Genomic DNA, 20,619 nt, shown 5'->3' on the forward strand with positions numbered 1-20,619 from the left:
AAGAGCCTTTGCTGCTCACCGTATCTTCTAGCTGCACGCTGAGGATCGTAGCTGAAGTTGGCTGGTAAAAGTTAACGAGAGGAAGAGGGCGGCTGCGTGCCCTTGTTAACCATGGGGGCTTCCGAGGGCGAAGGCGCACGGTAAGGTGGATAGGAGGGAGCGAGGCGCCGCGTGGTGGGGGGCTTTGTCCAGCTACTGCCCTTTCAACAGCCAGTTTCCTGGAAGGGGGAGCTTGTGAGAGTCGGTGAGCTGCCGTGCATGGCTGCTTTGCAAGCCCCGATGCAAGCGGGGTCTGGGGCAGCTGCGGCGGAAAGGGAGCAGGGAGGTTGAACCCGCCGCCTCTAATCCGCCCTCGGAGCGGCTTCGTAGCTGCTGACGAGTAAAACAGAACGAGCCTTTGTGAGAGTTGGAGAAGGAAGGCTTGCCTGCCTGCTGCGGGGAGAAGTGTTTGGATGGGGCGCAACTTAATGGCAGAGCGTTCGCAGGTGGAAAGTCCCAGCTTCAGTCCCTGGACTTTCTCCAGGTAGGTCTGGGCCTCTGGGGGACAGCCTTGGTCTGAAACCCTGGAGAGTTGCTGCCGGCCAGTGTATACAATACTGAGCTAGGTGGACAGATTTGATAAAAGGCAGGTCGGGGGTAGAGTTAGCTTAGCGCAAGAAGGTCTCGTTTGCATGCAGAAGGCCCCAGATTCAGTCCTTGGCAGCTTCAGGTAGGATTGGGAGAAAAACCCCAGAGAGCCGCTGCCAGTCAGTGCAGGCAATACTGAGTTGGATGGATTAATGGTAGTGCCCGATATCATTCCCGTTCCAACACCTGCTGCACCAAGGCTGGCTGCAAGATCTGCCCGTAAATTATATCTTTAAACCATTTCCTTCAAAACCAAGAAAGTAACGCCCACTTTGCTTTAGCTTTATATTACACCATTAGTGAACATAGTGTAATATTACACCATTAGTGAACATGAAATTTGTATATACACACACACACACACACACACACACATACACATATGGCTGCAAGGTCCCTAGGGTTGGAGCAGGTCTGTAGCCAGATATTATTAGTAATATTTTGCAAGGGTAATTGCAGAGCTTTGTTTTTTGTTTTCATTTAAAACTGGCCCATAATGGCTTTTCAAAAAGGCCTGTGGAGCCACATACCACCAGTAGGGGGTGCTACATTTCTATTTGCATTTACCTTTTCCAAGGCATAAAAGTGACAGGATGAGAAGAACCACCTTTAGTTTTGCTTGCCTGCAGTTTGTATGTAGGGTTGGATACATGACAGAAGTTTATAAAATCATGCATGGCATGGGGGAAATGGATAGAGAGAAGTTTTCCTCCGTCTCTTGTAATAACCCTGGTGGACATACAATGAAGATTCAGGGGAGTTGAAAGAAAGCACCTTTTCATGCAGCACATAGTGTTAAATTATGGAACTTGCTCCCACAGGAGGCAGTGGTGGCTGCCCGCCAACCTAGATGGCTTTAAAACAGGATTAGACCGACTCATAAAGGAGAAGGCCACGATGGCTGTGCTCTGCCTCCACAGATGGGAATTGCTTCTGAATAGCAGTTGCTGGAAACCACCAGAGTGGAGAATGGCTCATAGGCTTGAATCCTGCTTGTGGGTTTTGCCTTGGGGCATCTGGTTGGTCCCTGTGAGGAGAGGGTCCTGGACTAGATGGGTCATAGGCCTGACCCAGCAGGGCTCTTCTTTTGTGTTGTTATAAATGCTGTGTTTCTGATCACAATAAGCATCTGCATAACTGGGTCATTCTCTCGGCTTGAATGGGGTTTGAATTCAGCAGAGACTCTCCGAACTTGTTCAAGGAGGCTTCCCTTGTGATAGCAGCACTTTCTGTAGAACCAAGAACATCTAGCATGGCCTGTACATGGCCAAAGCAAATTTATGCCTCCTCTGAATTCCTTGTTACAGTACCTTCTCTGATTCCAAGAAAGTGACTCTCAAAAGAATCAAGAGCCACTTCATGGTACTAATCGTAGGCATCATTATAGCATAATAGTAGCATCATAGCACCATCAATGTACATAGCATGTTCTGGGGAAGAGCCATAGCTTAGTGGAAGAGCTTTTCCAATGTGTGCAGAAGGTCCTGCTATATTAGATCAAATATCTATGTAGCATTCTGTTCCTAAAAGTGCCAACCAGGCATTTCTGGGAAGCTTACAAGTCTGGCACAAACAACCACCACCCTTTTGTGTGGTTTGTCCCCAGGATCATGCCTAGAAATCGTTGATTTGATCCTGCCATGCTGGCTAAGGTAGATGGGAGCTGACGACCAAAATATCTGGAGGCTATCAAGTTGGAGAAGATCAGTCCAAATCTCCAATAAAGCCATACAAACTGCTGAATTTGTTTTCCTTGGGCCTAACACAAGGGTGTGTGGAAGGTAGATTGGGATCTGGTGATGGATCTCTTGAGTGATTGATCGTGACACCCAATCATTTTATAAGAGCAACAATGAAACAACTTTTCCCACCTAAGATGCAGACGACCACATTTATTTTTTATTTATTTCACTGCATTGCTATCCCGCTTTTTTCTCCAAGGAGCTCAGTGTGGCATCCATTGTTCTCACCTTCTTCATATAATACCCACAACAGCCCTGTGAGGTGGATTAGGCTGAGAGGCAGCGACAGACATGCCCTCCCCCCCACCCCCGGCAAGGTCTCCCAGGTCCACTGGGAGATTTAAAACCTGGTCTCCAAGGTCTTAGTCCAACATTCTAGCCACGACACCATGCTGGTGTAATGAGGAATGCTAACAGGGGGTGGCCTTTTGTGTCAAAGGGCTGTATAAGTTCAGTTCTGGTGCATAAAAATTCCTCAACTCAGAATATGTATTATTCTGCTTATTTATGAGTTGCTTTTCTGGCCAAGAACTCACAAAGCTCAGAGAAGGGAAATAAAGCAAGAGAGCATTAGGCAGAACATGGAGCATGGATACAGACAAAGATGTGTATGAGAGAAACCGAACTGGATCACCTAAACTCTCTTTAAGGTAATAGTAACAAATGCACATGTTTAAGGCTTTGTTGAATGTTAGAGCTGGAGGGGCCAATGAATGGTAACATAAAGAGAGTTCCATTACTGCAGGGCCACCACCAAGAAGGCCTTGTGTGCTTGCCAGCCTAACTGACTTCAGCACTGTTTTTTCAATTCTAACTGTGTGTTTTTTTACACCTGGCTCCAGCTGGTAGATTGTGAGGTTCTAGTATAGGGTGCACATCTATATGGAGAAGTATTCATTGAACTGCTGGGTATTTGAATGGCTCTAGAGATGCAAGCAGGTCATAGGTCTCAGACTACTTTAATCCCCACCAAGAACCTTGAAGGTAGCACCCAGGTGTGCCACAAGATTTTGCAGCTATGTATATTAACGCCACCTGATAACTGTCTTCACCCACTGGGGAGACAGGAATAAGAGAATGTAAAAGTGCTTCCCGATGACCTGTATGTGGAGCCTTTATCCTGATTTTTTTGCAGGGAGGTTAGACAGTGTGGTGCTAAGTAAGTGTAGTCCCACACTCTCCAGTGCATTTTTCTGCCACCTTCCTTATCGCAAAATGTCTGATCTTTTAGAGAAGCGGATTTGTTGCACAAGACCTCCCAAACAACTGTAAATGCACATCCTGAATTTGCTGGTATGTGTTTGCATCCTACCTGAAAATAGTAGAGTCCTACTATTATCCTGGTTGTCTTTGATATAGACAAATAGGGAGTGGCGTATTGGGAATTTATGGGTTATTTCTGTGACTTTTAATCCATTTTAACAAATGAGCTTGAGTTAATCTCTTGTGGCATGTTTTTGAACTACAGTAGTGAAGATTCCTGCGCACTTTGCAGCTCCAGAGTTTTTAAGGAGAAAAATTCTGCAGATTCTCTTTTCAGTGGTCTTCATTGTGCAACAAACATCCTTCTATGGAAATTTAATACCGATGGCTGCAGTCTCCTGTTCTTTCACTGACAGAAGACCTTTAGGGTACCCTTTTGTTCAGCACCATCCCTGTTGCACAGCTTCTTAATAACCTGAGATAGAGCTCTTTCCAGCCACATTCCTATGGGAGGCAATGGCAACAAAAAAGGCATTTTGGAGCCTTCCAATTTGTTTGCAGAGTAGCCCTTGTGTTCTCTGTTCTTTCCGTGGACCAGAAGTAACCTTTTGCTCAGTTGTGTAACTTGGCTTGAGAAATGCACTACAATTTAGTGGCTTTTACTAGCTCCTTTCCTGCGCTGTTTCCTGTATTCTGACATTGTAGTGTGATCTATTCATGGAAAATCGCAAGCTTCCTTTATCTGGCAGGCCCTCAAGAGTGTGCTGCTGCAGCTCACGGAGTGGGGGGAGGGAAGGAGGAACATTTGGCAAAGGGAACCTGGGATGTCCTGCTCCTTTCCTTGCTCCTTTCCTGTTCAGCTCAAGTTGTCGTGTCTGGCTTTGTTTGGTTAGAAAACGCAATGCATTCCTGCTCTCCTGAAATTAAAGGAAACTGGTCACACAAGAGCTATTACAGTACAGTACAAGAGAACTGTTTCTGAAAGGGTAAAGGAACCAGCGTGCCTCTTTTCCAGAACTTCCTAGAGCTGTCTTTCAGTCAGGGCTTTCCTGACCACCACCACATCATTTTAACCTAATAATATCTTTACACTACCAGTGGATAGCGAAACGTTTTTCTCCCTCTCTCATAGCGCTAGAACTCGTAGACATCTAATGAAGCTGGATATTAGAAGATTCAGGACACGGATGAAAGAGAGTCATTCTTCATACAGAGCAGAATTAAACTATGGAACTCTCTCCCAAAGGAGGCAGTGATGGCCACCCACTTAGATGGCTTTAAAAGAGGCTTAGGCACATTCATGGGGGAGCGTAATGCTATAGGCCATGAAGACTATGCTCTGCCTCCATGGTCAGAAGCAACAAATGCTTATGAATACCAGTTGCTGGAAATCACAGAAGGGTAGAGGGCTTTCTTGTGGGCTTCCTTTTGGGGAATCTGGTTGGCCACAGTGAGAACAGGATGCTGGGCCAGATGCTGGCTGGGCCATTGTTGGCTTGATCCAGGAGGCTCTTCTTATGTTCAGAGTTCCCAATTTAAGACCAGGGTATGCATTGCAATGATATCGGATTCATCATTCAAATGATCAAAGCTCACAGATTTCCCACCAATCTTCACCAGTGCCTGCATGAGTCATGGTGAACAGACTAAGCCAACCAGTTCCCAAAGGCCAAGCAGAACAAGTACATCTTCAGTGATTGTTGAGGAAACATTGGTGGGGGAATCAAGTGTCCCTTCAATGGAAAGGATTTCTACAGCCATAGTGCCTATATAAGCAAGAAGGCCCTGCTGTGAGCCTCTGCAGAATAAGCTGTAGCAGCCCTCCCAGCAGATCTCAAGGCATGGGTTGACAAATGCTGCTTAGAAACACTCCTTGAAATACCTTGTTCCCCCAGGTTTATCCCAAATTTCATTTTTTCCAGAAAATATGCAAAACACTTTGTACAAAGTTTTGATTGTGCTATTGGCTAACTGTAACCACTCTGGAATGGTCAACCGCTGGAGGTTGTGGACTCTCTTTGCTTGGAAGTTTTAAAGTAGAGGTTAGGTGGCCATCTGTCACAGATGCTTTAGTTGAGATTCCTGCATTGCAGGGGGTTGGACTAGATGACCCTTGGGATCCCTTCCAACCCTACAATTCTGTGATTCTACAATTCCATGGAAGTTGCACACCACTGGAGGCCTCATGCCCATTTTTCTTTGGCAGGGTGGTGGAACGGGGTATGGCAAAGGGCAGTGGCCAAGAAACTTACAGGACATAGTCCACAAATCTGGGGACTTAAAGGCAAGTCACCTTTTTCAGTCACAAGGTTTTCATTTGTGTTACATTAACAAGGAGCCCCCCTGCCTCCAGATTCTCACTGTACTTTGCAGTGTGGGATTATTCCCAAACTAGTTCGGTCCTTCATGTGAGTTTGTCAAATGCTTTGGTTCTAAGCAACTACCTAAACACTGAATGTGTCATTACTTGCCTCTTCCCTGAGGTGACCTTCCCCCCCCCCCCCACATCTCCAATTCTTGATCCTCTGTCCTTTGTTGATTTACCTGCTGAAATGTATCCCAGTTGTGGTTGTTGATGTGTTATATGTACTTTAATTTTTTTCTTTATTTAAAACATATCTCAATAAAAAACTAAATTACCAACAAACATATCAGCCTGGATTCCTAGCTAGTCAGGGATGGGGAACCCTTTAGATGTTGGTTGGAATTCAACCCCGATCAGCCTCAGCCACCATGATAAATGGTCAGAGACGATGTAATGTAGCCCAGCAACATGTGGTGAGTCAGAGGTTTCCCACCCCAGGATCAGGCAGAGTGAAGTTGAGGGTCAGGGAAGTGGTGTGCCTAAGCTAGACAGCTGTCCTTGGGTGGAGGAGAGGGGCAGACCATGCTGAAGTCTGATACAGCTGCCAGGCAAATTGGCTTCTGCATATGGAATGAGAAGGGCTGGCATCCTGTCGCTCAACACAGAGCAAAATGTCTTCAACCAGTCCTGGTTTTTTGTTAAGAGCAACATCCAAAACTGTCCCATTGGTACATCTCACTAGACCAGTGGTTCCCAAACCTTTTCAGGCCACTCCTTGCCCTTGGTCCCTTAAACCTCGTTCCCAGTGGCCCTTGCATTATTGCCTTGATGGCTGTGGAGGAAGTAAGTGGTGGAGCATGAAAGGTGTTGAGAAGCAAACTTTTTGAGTTTCTTGTCCATGGTCTCTCCCAGCTTCAGAGGCACCATTACAGTTATTTGCCAAGGGCACAAAGGAGCCTAGTCTGATTCTAGTATACTCAGGACTGTAGCTCTGGGAGGGGAATTGGCGGGGAGGGTCTTCTAACAACTCAGTGCCCTTTATAAACTCCATCTCTCAGAATTCTTTGGGTGATGTGGCTTCCTAGTGCTTTAAATGTATGGTGGGAATGTGCCCTTTGTTTCCTTGGGATTGAAAAGGGCATCTCATGGGAACTTGACAGGACATGGCAGTGAAGTACTGTGCTGCAAAGTCCTAATTGCAACTCCAACCTTTGCCAGGACTTCACTGTGTGGCCTCGACTGCACTTGGCCACAAGGGGCCTGTCAGTACGATGCAGGTAATGCTTGCCTACCCGGCAGGGTTGTTTGTAAGAATTGCTGAACTTAATGTGTGTGAATCCGTGCGAGGGAAGATGGCTTTGGGTCTTCTGTGTGAGATCGTCTGTGTCCTTGTGGAACTTAACTCTGCGTTAACGCGGGACAAGATCCTGCAACAAAATCAGGAGCCTTTTGCAAAGCCTACTCCGGAGGGGCGCTGCCTGAGACCGGGCTCTTTTGCAACTCTTTCTGCTGCAGAAGCCAGAGATGACAAAAGAACCGTGTCTCGCCTCCCTCCCTCTCCCTCTTTGTCAATGAGCGCGACTGGCAGGCCGGGCAGCCAACGGAAATCTGCAGCTGGGCCGGCTCGGGCCAGTGAGCAGGCGGCGTGTGGCTTTGGGCAGACCTTCCTGCCTGCCTCTCCTTCCAAGCCTTTGGTTTCCAAAGCGGCTGCTGTTGCTTTAAAGTCTTCGGGAGGAGGGCGCGTCCGGAGCGCGCAAAGGCGATGGAGATGGGGCGCTTGGCAAGGCTGCGGCGGCGCTGAGCGCGCTCTCCCTCCTTGGTTGAGGCTCCCCTAGGCAAGCGAGGGGCTGAGTCTCTCCGCTTCCCGGAGCACTCCGCTCCCACTGCTCCCTCCCTCCCCCCCTCCCCGGCCATGTTTCCTCGTTAGCGGGCGGAGCGCTGAACGCCTGCGCGCAAGGGGAGAGCGGCGCTCTGGAGTTTGGCACCAGCAGCAGCAGGCAAGCGAATCTTTCTTGCCGCCCCGGGAACGCGGGGATGGGCCGCCTGCACGCTTCTGCCTGTCCCCCGGGCAGCGGCAGCAGCTCCCGCTGAGACTGTGCAGAGGAAGCGCCCCTTTTCCACCCTTTTCGCACGCGACAAACTGAGTCGTCGGGACGGACGCCCCTACCACCCCACCCTTGCTTTTCTCCAGCGGCACCGTTTCCGCCCCTTTGGACCTCCGCCTCCTGTGATGCTGGGACGCGCACAGGTTTGGTTTCTTGGGCAATATATATATTATATATATTAACCCAACTTTTTGAAAACAAAAGTATATAATTCCTGCATGTTGAAGGCAAAAGGCTGGTGAAGGGGTTTTGCAACTGGGAAATCGAAGTTCCTTCCAGTATTCCTTCTCTCTCACGGGCCTGTGTGTGTGCCAGGAATGAAAAGTTATGCACTTTTGTTTCCCTGCGACAGCAACACCCTTAAGACGAAAGGGGCTTCTCTGGCAATTCGTAATTTTACTTAACATGGGGGAAAATATGCAGGAGCTACCTGGTGTGGAACCTGATGGATTTTTAAAGTTTTAGCCCAGTTAGATTTATCAAGTTATTCTCCAAGTGGGCTTGGAGACAACAATGACAACTAATACTTTATTTTGCCACTCTTAACTTTTTTTGTATTATTTATTTTATTGCATTTACATCCCCCACTTACTTATCCAAGGAGCCAAAGGTGGCACACATAATTCATCCCTTCCTCATTTAATTCCCACAACAACCCTAGATTAGACTGAGACTGGCCCCCAGGGGGTCAACCCCAATGAACTTCATGGGCAAGTGGAGATTTGAACCCTGGTCTTTCCCAGGCCATGATCCAAGACACTAACCACTACACCACACTGGCCAATATGTAAACTGAACCATAACAGCATCCTTTCTTGCAATAATATTGGGATGGAAAGTAACATTAGTTAAAGGGGCAACTGGATAGTAGAACTTGAGTACTGATTTTTAATTTGAATTGTTTATCATTAATTCCTGGCTTCCTTTGTTCCAAATCAGTTCCATCTATGCTTAAGCAGAGGGCCCAGTTGTTCTTGCCTCTTACACTTCTTCAGAAACTGCTTTCTGTGCTTTGCTGTCAAGCAAACATAAGTGAGCAGTATGACTTTTCAGTACCTTTTTTAATGGGCATTCTTTAAGTGGGTGGAAATAGACCCAAGCATATATTTTGGTAGTACTGTGTGTCTGGTCAATACTGGAGCAGAGCAACCACATTCCTTGCAATTATGTATTATTTCGTCTTCAGTTTTTCCAGTTCGTTTTTGTCAACTGTTTTCAAGTACAGATGAAATTAAAGTACAACTGAACCAATTAACAAATAACCAAACACTTCAGGCTTTTCTCCAGAAACATTGATCTAAAGAGTGCACCAAGCCTAAGAGCATTAAACCACATTCACTTGCAATTAGATGTTTTATTTCTTTTGCTAACAGAAGTGATCAGCCACAACTCAATGTTTACCTGAAATAGCACCAATACATTACTTGCCTGTGTATATAGCACACATGGTGCCTGCATACACCATGCTCAGGCAAAGCATGTCTGCCTGTACGTCCTGTGGTTCCATCTCTTATTGCTCCCAGGCTGTGTCACAGGGCAGAGGAGGAATGCCGTGGAACGGGTGCTCCACCCCTCCAGTTAGCTTCTCAGTTTCCCACGGTGGGGTGTGACACAAGCTGGCTCCTTCCAGTGCTGTGCTTCTGGGATTCTTGGACAAGATGGGATTGGAAGGGTCTGGCTGGATGGGCGGGATGGAGGCATGAGCATCCTCATTTGTTACATGTGGTTTGCGTGCAAATCATTGCGGTTGCAGAATCCAGACTGTTGACACTTTGCAGAGCCAGTAAACTCTCCCAGGTCAAGTCTATGTGGTCACTTGCCTCTTCCCATTGATGGTGAAACAGTGATGGTACCACCTAACTTATACCAGCACCAAGGGTGAAGCATTTTACAACTTAAGTCACTGGTTTCCAAAGTGAGTGATACTGCCCCCAGGAGGTGGTGGGATTACTTAGGGGGCAGCAGGGAGGCACTGAAGGTGTAAATGACTATCAGACTTTGAAAAGATGGCATCACTTGCTCAAGTTCATCAGTTTTATTGAATTAGTTAAACTCAATAGTTTTAACTGGATTTTGAATCAATGTGTAATTAGTTGTTACTGTTTGGGATTTCATTGTGTTCCTATCTTCCTTAGTGGCTGCTGTAAACAGCTATTCTGAATAATGCTTTTTATAGGGTAAGAAGCGCTGGGGATGAGCTTATGGAATCAAGGGGACAGTGGCCCAAATTAATCAGTTTTAAACTATGGAAGCTTTCCCCAATCAACTGGGCAGCAAAGAAGAAACAAAATGGGTAAAGAGACTGGGTTGTATCTGAAGGCAGCTCTGTTTACGGAAGTTTTTAATGTTTTTAATACTTTGGGCTGGGTTGTCATCAATATGCTGATGACACCCAGCTTTATCTGTTGATGGATGGCTGCCCTGACTCGGCCCTGGACACACTGACCAGATGCTTGGAAGCTGTGGCTGGATGGCTGCGTGGGAGCTGGTTGAAGTTAAATCCTTCGAAGACAGAGGTCCTCTGGCTGGGTCAGGATGACATAGGGTTGGGGGGCCAACTCCCATCTCTTGCGGGGGCTCAATTAGTGCCAGTGCCTTCTGTCAAGAGCTTGGGTGTAACCTTCGACGCCTCCCTTTCCATGGAGGCACAGGTTGCAGCCACAGCAAAGGTGGCATTTTCCCATCTCCGCCATATTAAGCAGTTGGCCCCTTGCTTTCTCTCCCTGATCTGGCTACAGTGATCCAAATGACGGTCACCTCCAGGCTTGCTCGTTGTAACGCGCTCTACGTGGGGCTGCCCTTGAAGCTGACCCAGAAACTCCAGCGGGTGCAGAATGCCACGGCGAGGCTCCTTAAGGGGTCCTTGCCGTGGGATCATATTCACCCAGTGCTTTACCAACTGCACTGGCTTCTGGTGGAGTACAGGGTCAGGTTTAAGGTGCTGGTTTTGACCTTTAAAGCCCTACGCAACCTAGGACCCACATACCTACAGGACCGCCTCTCCTGGTATGCCCCGTGGAGGACCTTAAGGTCCACAAATGACAACACTTTGAAGGTCCCAAATCGCAAGGTGGTTAGATTGGTATCAACTGGGACCAGGCCTTTTCAGTACTCGCCCTGACTTGGTGGAACGCTCTGTCACAAGAGTCTACGGCCCTGCGGGACTTGATATCTTTCCACAGGGCCTGCAAGACAGAGCTGTTCCGCCTGGCCTTTGGTTTGGACTCAGTCTGACCCTTATGTTTTCCCTCCCCTTATGGTTTTGATCCATGGGCTACTTTTAAAATGAGGCTGCATTTTAAATTGCATTTTAACCTGTATTTTAAATTGCCCCCCCCTTATGTTTTTATTGTAATTCTACTGGTGTTAGCCGTCCTGAGCCCGGCTCTGACTGGGGAGGGCGGGGTATAAATAAAATTATTATTATTATTATTATTATTATTATTATTATTATTATTATGTTTTTAATATTATCTTGGGAGCCGCCCAGAGTGGCTGGGGAAGCCCAGCCAGATGGGCAGGGTATAAATATATGATGATGATGATGATGATGATGATCAGTTATACTCAAAGTAGACCCATTAAAAATATAGAGAGTGGAAGTATCATTGAGAGAACCATTGTCCCTTTTCTCTCCCAGAGGAGGAAATACCTTATCCAAAAAGATCACTGCTACAACCTGCTTGTATGATCAAAAGCAAAGTATGTAGGCAGAAATATTTTTACACATGCAGATTTGTGTAAACATTTTTTTAAATGGTGCAAAATTAGCCCTACTTAGGCATTGTTAACTGTGTTAAAATCTTTGGTTGGGGCGAGTTCTGCTCCCTGCCCCCAATGTCTCTTCAGCCTCACTTTGATTTTTTCTGATCTATTGTATTCCACTGAAGTTTACAGCAGCACTGATACTTCCCTCCCATATCACCCCACATAGGTTAATTTTTAGTACGGTACGGATAACAGAATGATCTGGTTTGTATATCGTGATAAGCCAAACCATGACTTATTTCGTGTGCAGGCTCCCATAGAAGAGGCTGTGGCCTCCCTGATCTTTTTGCTGCTGTGTTGAATCATAGAATTGGAAGTTGGAAGGAGTTAAGCTATGGTTCCGCTTAGTGTGCCACTTAAATCTGGGCTTTTGGTTTAGCTTCCTTAGGTAAAGGTACCCCTGACCGTTAGGTCCAGTTGTGGACAACTCTGGGGTTGCGCGCTCATCTTGCTCTTTAGGCCGAGGGAGCCGGCGTACAGCTTCCGGGTCATGTGGCCTACATGACTAAGCTGCTTCTGGTGAACCAGAGCAGTGCATGGAAACACCCTTTACCTTCCCACTGGAGCGGTACCTATTTATCTACTTGCACTTGACGTGCTTTTGAACTTCTAGGTGGGCAGGAGCAGGGACCGAACAATGGGAGCTCACCCCGTGGTGGGGATTCGAACTGCCGACCTTCTGATTGGCAAGCCCTAGGCTCAGTGGTTTAGACCACAGCGCCACTCGCCTGGTGCAACCAAAACTTATCCTATTGTTTGTAGCTCATGGTTTGTTTTGGAGAACTATATCATAAGTTCAAAGTAAGACAACATGCTATGGCAAACCACGGCTTAGCTCATTGAGGCATAGTGGCAGAACAACCAGAAAGGAATGAAGTGACTGCAGTCTCCTCTCCCTGAGTCCATATACTCATGCTAAACTTATGGTTTGACTTGGTGTGGTGTCTGAATACCAAGTGTGTGACCACTTGGTGTGGTGTCTGAATACCAAGTTATGACCCTTATATTGTTACGTAGCAGCATGGTAGGCCCTGGAAAGGGATTGGTCTGGGTGTAATACATACTAAATTTGTTTTATTTCATAAAATTTACATGCCACTTGATTGTAAACAGCAACAGCAACCCTCAAAGTGGCTGTTGCATCCAAGGTATTTGAGAACTGATGTTAACATCTCACTCTTGCTTACAAGACTAAAATGAAACTGCATTGGAATGAACAGATCTTATTCCACCTTTGCAGTTCAGTGCAACCCATAAAAGACTTAAACACTGCATGTTCCTGTGAGTTACAAGGCAGGTTGTGCTCTGACTTTGACCCATTATTTTTTCTCCCTTCTCTCAGGACAAACAAGTGAAGAACTAGTCCAGTGGTTCCCCAACTTCTTTGCACCCCCACCCTGTTGGTTCCATAAACACATCCCCAGAACCCACTACGCAACACATAAAAAGCATTATTCTCCTTGCACAACCCACTAAAGAAGATAATAAATGAAATTCAAAACAATAACCACTAATTGCACTTTAATTCACAGTCCTGTTGAAACTGTTTAGTTTAATTAATTCAAGAAAACTGATGAACTTGATCCAACGATACCAGCTTTTCAAAGTCTGATATTTATGCTTCTAATGGCCCCCCTTTAGCCCCCTTGCCTCTTAGAGCCCCCTAGGTTATCCTCCCCAGGGGGCAGTGCTCGCTACTTTGGAAACCACTGAGCTAGAGTGCTAGGTTTCGTAGTTGCAAAGATCTCTGATTAAGACAGAAATTAGTTCCTCCTGTTCCATGGTTCTGCTAGCATGTGACTAATCAGCTCTCCAGAACTGGTGCCATCAGTCCAATCTAATCCTAGCTTAAGGACTTGTTAGATTCAAGTGATGGGGAATAGAGAGTTTGACCCTTTAAAAAATGTAGTTTACCCTCCAAGAAAAATTCACGAAGGGAAAATTGCCCTGAGCAGTACGCATGGGAAATCTCTGGCCCTCCAGTTCCAACCCCCTTTCTCCTGGGCAGTGCTATGGGATAATGGTAGTTAACTACAACTACCATTATGTTGTTGAACTACATCTGGAGCGATGCATGTTCCCCATCTCTGGCCTGCAGTGAGGCTTGAAGGGTGTGTTTGTGTCTACTGTAACATTGAAGTCTGCCAACTGGAGCCAGATATAATATGGTGACTCAAAAGGTAGAACTAATTGCTTCTTGGCCTGCCTGATCCGCATGCTGGGATGACCTGTATATTTCAAGTACTGCACAACATTTTAATTACTACTGATTTGAACGTAGGAACATAACAAGAACCCTGCTGGATCAGGCCAGTTGCCCATCTAGTCTACCATCCTGTCCCCGCAGTGCCCAACCAGATGCCCATGGGATACTTGCAAACAGGACCTGAGCACAAGAGCACTGTCTCCTCTCCTGTGGTGTCCAGCAACTGGCATTCAGAAGCATTGCTGCCCCCAACAGAGCCATCCCGGCTGGTAGCTGTCAGTAGTCCTCTCCTCCATGTATTTATCTAATCCTTTTTTAAAGCCATCCCAAGTTGGTGGCCATCACTGCCTCCGGTGGGAGTGAGTTCCCTAGTTTAACTATGCACTGCATGAAGAAGAACTTCCTCTAATTTTTTCTGAATCTTCCAATATTCAGTTTAATTGGAGGTCCGTGAGCTCTAGATTAAGATTGAGAGAGGACTGGGATCCCAATCTCCCAGGTCTTAGTCCAACACTCTGAATCGCTACACCACATTGGCTCTCTCTATATGCATAACTACTTGATCCTGATAAGAACAGGAGTGTACACCCAGACCATATTAGTACTCCTCCTAGACTCAGGAGACTGGGAGGTGTCAACTGGTGAAACATCCCAGGGCAAGCAGGTCAACTCCCAGTATTTGATAGTGTTGGGGTGGGCATGGCAAGAGAGTAGGGCCGGGCAATATATCGTCCAAAACTGGTATGAAGTCCATATTGTGACATCAGTTTCATAATTTTTGACTTGGCAATCATGATGCTGGGAAAACCGTGAAGCCAGTCAATGCCTCTACATAGCTCCATCCTTATTTCAGACATAGTGATATATCAGTGTATCACAATGTTTAGCTGGTGATAGATCACAATGTTGAAAACCAGATATCGCCCAGCCCTATTGGAGAGAGGTAGGTGGGGATGGAGCAGGAGGAGGAACTCCCAGCTCCCATTGTGCAGATGGAGGAAGCTAGACAGCATTTGCAGTGTCCTGACTCAGTCAGTCGCTTTTGAGAGTTTAGTCTTACTGCCATGCCTCTTCTTAGGTGAAGGTAATTCGGGGGTAGTTTTATTGATACAGTGGTACATCGGTTTATAACAGCTTAGTTCACGAACAACTTGGAACCCAAACGCTGAAAAACCGGAAGTAGGTGTTCCGGTTTTCGAACTTTTTTCGGAAGCTGAACATGCTCCGTTTTGAGTCTCCCTGTTGTGCTACTATTTTGGATCCCCCCCCCCATTGTAATTCAAGCCTTCCATTCCCAATTGTAGTGTTCTGTGGTGATATTTGGAGGTTATATTTGGTGCTTTTGTTTTTGCTATTTATTTTGCATTTTTTGTTTTGAGGCTTTTTCAGTTAATTTGTTTTTGGGACTGCGTGGATCCCAGTTCAGCTACTGATTGATTAATTGATTGATTGATTGGGTGACTGTGGAAATGGATAAAAGCCCTCATCCAAACAATGACTATAACCAGTTAAATAAATTGTTTAAATTGTTAGTAAGGAAATGATTATTTTTCTCTTTCCATAAAAGTGCAGCAGAAAGATTGTCCAAATATAAACAGTTAGCTTATTAAACCTCACCATAATTTCATAATTATCTGTCTATGTATTTCTAATAGTATATCAAATCAGTAATTTTTGATATAACTGTAAAAACTACTCTGAAAATTTATTATTCCAAAAATGAAACCTTCATATGGTTGCAAATATTAAGATTATACCAGAAAGAATGAGTCTGTAAAAAAAAAAAGATTTAAATCAAGCCTTACTGACTAGTGATTTAAATCGATTTGATTTAAATCAAATCCACCCTGTACAGTACATTGATTATTGCTTTCATTTTATGGATCAATGGTCTTGTTAGATAATAAAATTCATGTTAAATTGCTGTTTTAGGGGTTGTTTTTAAAAGTCTGGAACAGATTAATCTGTTTTGCATTACTTTCTATGGGAAAGCGCACCTTGGTTTTGGAACAGACTAAATTTGAGAACCAAGGTACCACTGTACTGTTTTATCTAGACCGGACCAATTACAATATGTGGCACCAATTCATTAGTATATAATAATGAGTTATACTATGATAAAGTAAAATTAAAAAGTTCTGCTGTGTGCCCTTTGAAACCCTTTCACTTACCCTGGGCAAGGGATACGCACACTGCTAATGGGGAAACACTGCAACAAGTAATTGATTACTTGAGACAGGGTGTGTATCCTGCTCTTCAGTTCAACAACTTCACGGTGGTGTAAGTGCTGAGTAAAAAGTAGGTCACAAATATAAATTTGAAAATTGAGAGTTCTGTGACCAAATCCAGCAGAGCCATCAAAGAATCCATTCACCACATTAGGGCCAACCTAAATGCCACCCTGTGCTAATAGTGGCTGAGAACTTGTGTCCCCTGTTCAAACCTTGCCTTTGCCGTCCACTCATTCGGGGCCTTAGTTAAGGCTAGGCTCCTGCCCTGTCTCTGACTCGCCCGATAGAGCAGACGTGTGTCTTACTTTATAGAGGTCAGTTCTCTACAAACAGTTTGTGTGTGTCTGAAAGGCTATCCACTGCGAATCCAGTTTAAAGATCCCCAAAAGGAGAGATCAGGGAGGCCTGATCCCTAGTTTGCAGCTGGGCATCAGGCTGAGTAAGCAACACAGGTCACCTGTTCACAGCAGCGCTAAGGTGTGTTGCTGTTCAGATCATAGCTATTATTACAAAAATTGTGGGTTTTTTTGTAATTAGCACATGCAAATTTTATGTAAATCTGCACCCTCTTCTCTTTTTCCCTTTTTGGCAATGTACAAAGGGCCACCCTATCAGCAGGTCATCTACAATAATTATAATATTGGTCTCCCTTACAGAGCAGTTGTCAGGATTAGTGAGATAATATACTGCGAAGCACTTCTGCCGTAATAAAAGGGCTTTCAGTGCTAAGCACAATTATAATCTCAGCTGGCATTTCTGCAAAAGTATATTACAGTAGCCGGGACAGGGGAGAGGGGGCATGGATAGGTGGGTAAATTTGTGCGCTTATCTGATCTCTCTGTGCGCACTGCAGCTTGACATTTTTGATCCTTGTTAAAAACGATATGCTATAAAATGCTCCCCCCCCCCATTAATGCAGATGACATTGATTTGAGCACTAGGCAAACTCACATTGTGATCTCATGTGGTTTTCATTAACTGGGACCCCAGAGCAGAAAGAGAGGCCTGGGCTAAATAAGCAGAGGAATGGCAAAAACCACTCAAATAAATGAAGATGACGTTGAAGCATTCTTGGGATATTTGTGGGATGGGGCTTCTAACAACAGAGAGGAAAGAGCAGGACCCGGATCGCTAAGGAGCAAAGCAAAGGGAATGGAGCTGAACTATAACTCCTAAATTCCTGCTTGTGTTGGGTCACTGGCTCTTGCAATAGGAGTAGAACTGTACTGGGTAGGCTTTTTGGCCTGCATAGCACTTTCACAATGGGTGTGTAAATATTATATAGGTTTCCCAAGTGGGCAGTGCTGTCAACCTTCCCTTTTTTTGCAGGAAATTCCCTTATACCAGCACCGTTTCCCGCTGCTATCCCAGATTGTTAGATATCCCGTAGATTGACCCCGGGACAGGTGAGGCTGCTGATCCCTTATTTTCAAATTTGAAAGCTGACATCTATGCACTGGGGAAGCAGTGGGATTACGAAGGCGGGGGCACTAAGAGGCAAGGGTGTGGCAGGGGGGTTCCTGGAGGTGTAAATGACTACCAGAAGTTCATCCGTTTTGTTGAATTAATTTAACGAAATAGTTTTAATTGCATTTTGAATTGAGGTGCAATTCATTGTCTCGGTTTTGAATTTTATTCCTTAGTGGGCTGCTTAGTGAGAACTGCTATTATGAATAATAGGGCAGAGGACACTGGAGGCGAGTTTATGGAACTGAGTGGGTGGTTGCCTGAAAAGCTTTTGGGACCACTAGGAATCTTTTGCCCAACATGGGGTTCGAACCCATGGCCCAGAGATGAATGGTCTCATGCTCTAGAGACTGAGCTATCTCAAGTCCACTTGGGGTTTCTGGCTTGGAAAGAGCTTTTAAGCTCTCTGCTTTGCTTGTTGGGCAAGGCCCACTTAGCATACAGCGTCTAGGAGTGCTGGGGAATCTCTCTCTTCCCATCACATGCTAGCCACAGGGGTGGCTCAAAGAGTTTGGGTATACATGAATTTCGTGTATATGCAGAACTCTTGGAATTGAACTCCCCATGTAACATGTGATCATACTGTGTTTGGTTCACTTTGGAGAATTTGGCCCAGCAAATTATTATTATAATATTATTTCGGACTGAATGTGTTCTGGTGCTCCAGTTTTGAACTTTAATTGATTGGGAAACGCTCAGATCACATGGGCTGTGGTTACAGCTTAAACTCCTTTCTTAAAATGGCAAGTGGTTGCTGAAAATGAGCTTTTGCCTTGCATCACCGGGCCTTTCGCCTGTACGACTCCGTTGCCTTAGGAGCTGGGAAGCTGAGCTCATGCTAAGAATATGTGTACGTCTCCCGTAGTCTCACTTCTTGTTTCTAATTAACAGGAGGTGGTGGTGAGGGTGACTCTCACTCTCTGGAATGAGGATGTGTAATACTGGCCCTTCTCCATGCACCTGCTTGGTGCCACACCTGTGTGATCACCTGAGACACAGTTGGTAGGCAACTGGGATAGGGGTAGCTAAAGCAGCATAATTGTCAATGCGGCCCATTTCTTTGTCACTGTATTTACTTAATTGGGACCAATTGTGTACACTTCAGTATAATTGACTTTTAACTCTAGTTATACAGAAAGCTGAAAAGTCGTTGTTTTGTAAACATTCTTCTTAGCCAAGCTTTCCATTCCACGCCTTCCTCCTGGTCATTTCACTCTCCTGTCAACATGCTCCTATTTTTTCTGCTCCACCTCAAGGGTCTTAGTTACTTGAAGAAACCCCTAAGAGTTCCACAGGCTCTGAGTTGGGTCCTTTAGGATTTCTGTCCCCTCTGCTTTTGATCTCTGTTGTTTGCTTATGGGAATTTTTAGTTCTGGGCAGAAGCCACCTTTTGAAGTTTTCATTATGTAGTGCACAGCCTGATGACAGTGATGCCTCAGGCTGAACAGGACACTGAGCATTTGTCCTTTTTGCCCAGCCCTTTTCTAATGGATTCACTTTCACAACTCTTCCCCATTTTACTAAAGGGGGGTTCTTTCAGGAATAGCTTTGAGTGTGGTGTACACTCAGAGGTTTACTGCTGGGTTGAGGGCAGAGAAATGCTTCTGATTCTCAGAGACTTCTCATAAGACTGTCAACACAGTTTCCTTCCTCTTGCAACTCAGGTGGATGCTTGTGTTGTGCTTGCATTTTTCAAACATAATGAGAGCCTTCTGAGAATAGTATGAACCTTCCACTGTGAAATAATAGTCTACTAACCCAAGCCTTTGAGCCCTCTAGTTTTATTTATTATGGCTAACATTGGATTACTCATAGGGGCAGGCCTGCCCTGGTGCCCTACCCACAAAGGGAGGTGAACTTGTTCTTTCCAATTAGGAATATTTCCCTATTAATTTCTTGGCTGGGCTCTTTCCAGGGCAGGTTATTGCAGGTTACACCAAATCTTGCGGCCCACTTTTCTTAGTTTTGCAAGCAGAGGAGAAGCACTTGTATGTGCCTGTTACTGTTTCAGTTGCAGCAGACAATCTGACAAATACCGTATTTTTCGCTCTATAAGACACACTTTTTCCCTCCTAAAAAGTAAGGGGAAATGTGTGTGCGTCTTATGGAGTGAATGCAGGCTGCGCTGCTATCCCAGAAGCCAGAACAGCAAGAGGGATCTCTGCGCAGCGCTCCCTCTTGCTGTTCTAGCATCTGGCTTAGCCCCTCAGTCCCTTCCCCCACCTCCCGGAAAAGCCCCCAAGAGCTGCACTCCCTTTAAAGAACTGCAGGGAGCTCTTGGGGGCTTTCCCCCAAGGAGTGTGAAGGGCAGCCGGTCAGTGACAGACTGCCCTTCTCCCTCCTCGGGGAAAAGCCTGCAACTCCACTCTAGGTGGCTTGTGAAAGGGAGTGCTGAGCAGAGCCTGGGATGCATACAGGCTCTGCTCAGTGCTTCCTTTAAAGAATTTTTTTTTCTTGCATTCCCCCTCTAAAAAATAGGTGCGTCTTATGGTCAAGTGTGTCTTATGGAGCGAAAAATACGGTAGCTTGCAGCACTCTCTGGAAGTAGTATGTGGCATAATTTGCAAGTACTTCATCCCCCATGTGATCACTTACACCTTGCATATTTCATTCCATATTTTTCAAGTGGCCTTTTTGACATTTGAAGTGTACACTGCATGGAATTAGGATAATTGAAGCGGTTGCAGGATGAGTTTGTAGCCCTCTCCAGAGAGTACCCCTGAGGCACTGCACTCCATTAACAACACCTTTGCTTCAAAAACATGAACCCATTCCTCAAATGTCCTTGATACCCTTCCAGTCCCATAGCAATGGATCATGTCTTCTGGTTTCCATTCCCTAGCTCTGGTTGATGTGACCATCAGACACTCTCTCCCTGGTGATGAGGCAGCACTGCAGGTCTAAGCAGGGTGAGATGCCTGCAGGGTCTCTGATGTGAGATGAAAGTGCTGTGGCCTGCTTCTTG

At 45.6% G+C, this 20,619-nt stretch overlaps 1 protein-coding gene across 3 annotated transcripts in view; it reads left to right on the forward strand.

The window, feature by feature from the left end:
- Positions 1 to 20,619, forward strand: part of AMOT (angiomotin) — a 69,066-nt gene continuing 48,447 nt past the window's right edge. Inside the window, exons 1-2 of one of the 3 annotated variants that reach the window (XM_081897793.1) lie at positions 32 to 140; positions 2,882 to 3,019. The gene's annotated coding sequence lies outside the window, so the exon portion shown is untranslated. Of the gene's footprint in view, positions 141 to 2,881; positions 3,020 to 7,610; positions 8,126 to 20,619 lie in introns of those variants that run through there. The other 2 variants (XM_081897794.1, XM_081897792.1) reach the window with 2 other exon arrangements.

Source organism: Podarcis melisellensis (genome assembly GCF_964234715.1).
Source record: "Podarcis melisellensis genome assembly, chromosome: Z".
NCBI lineage: Eukaryota > Metazoa > Chordata > Lepidosauria > Squamata > Lacertidae > Podarcis > Podarcis melisellensis.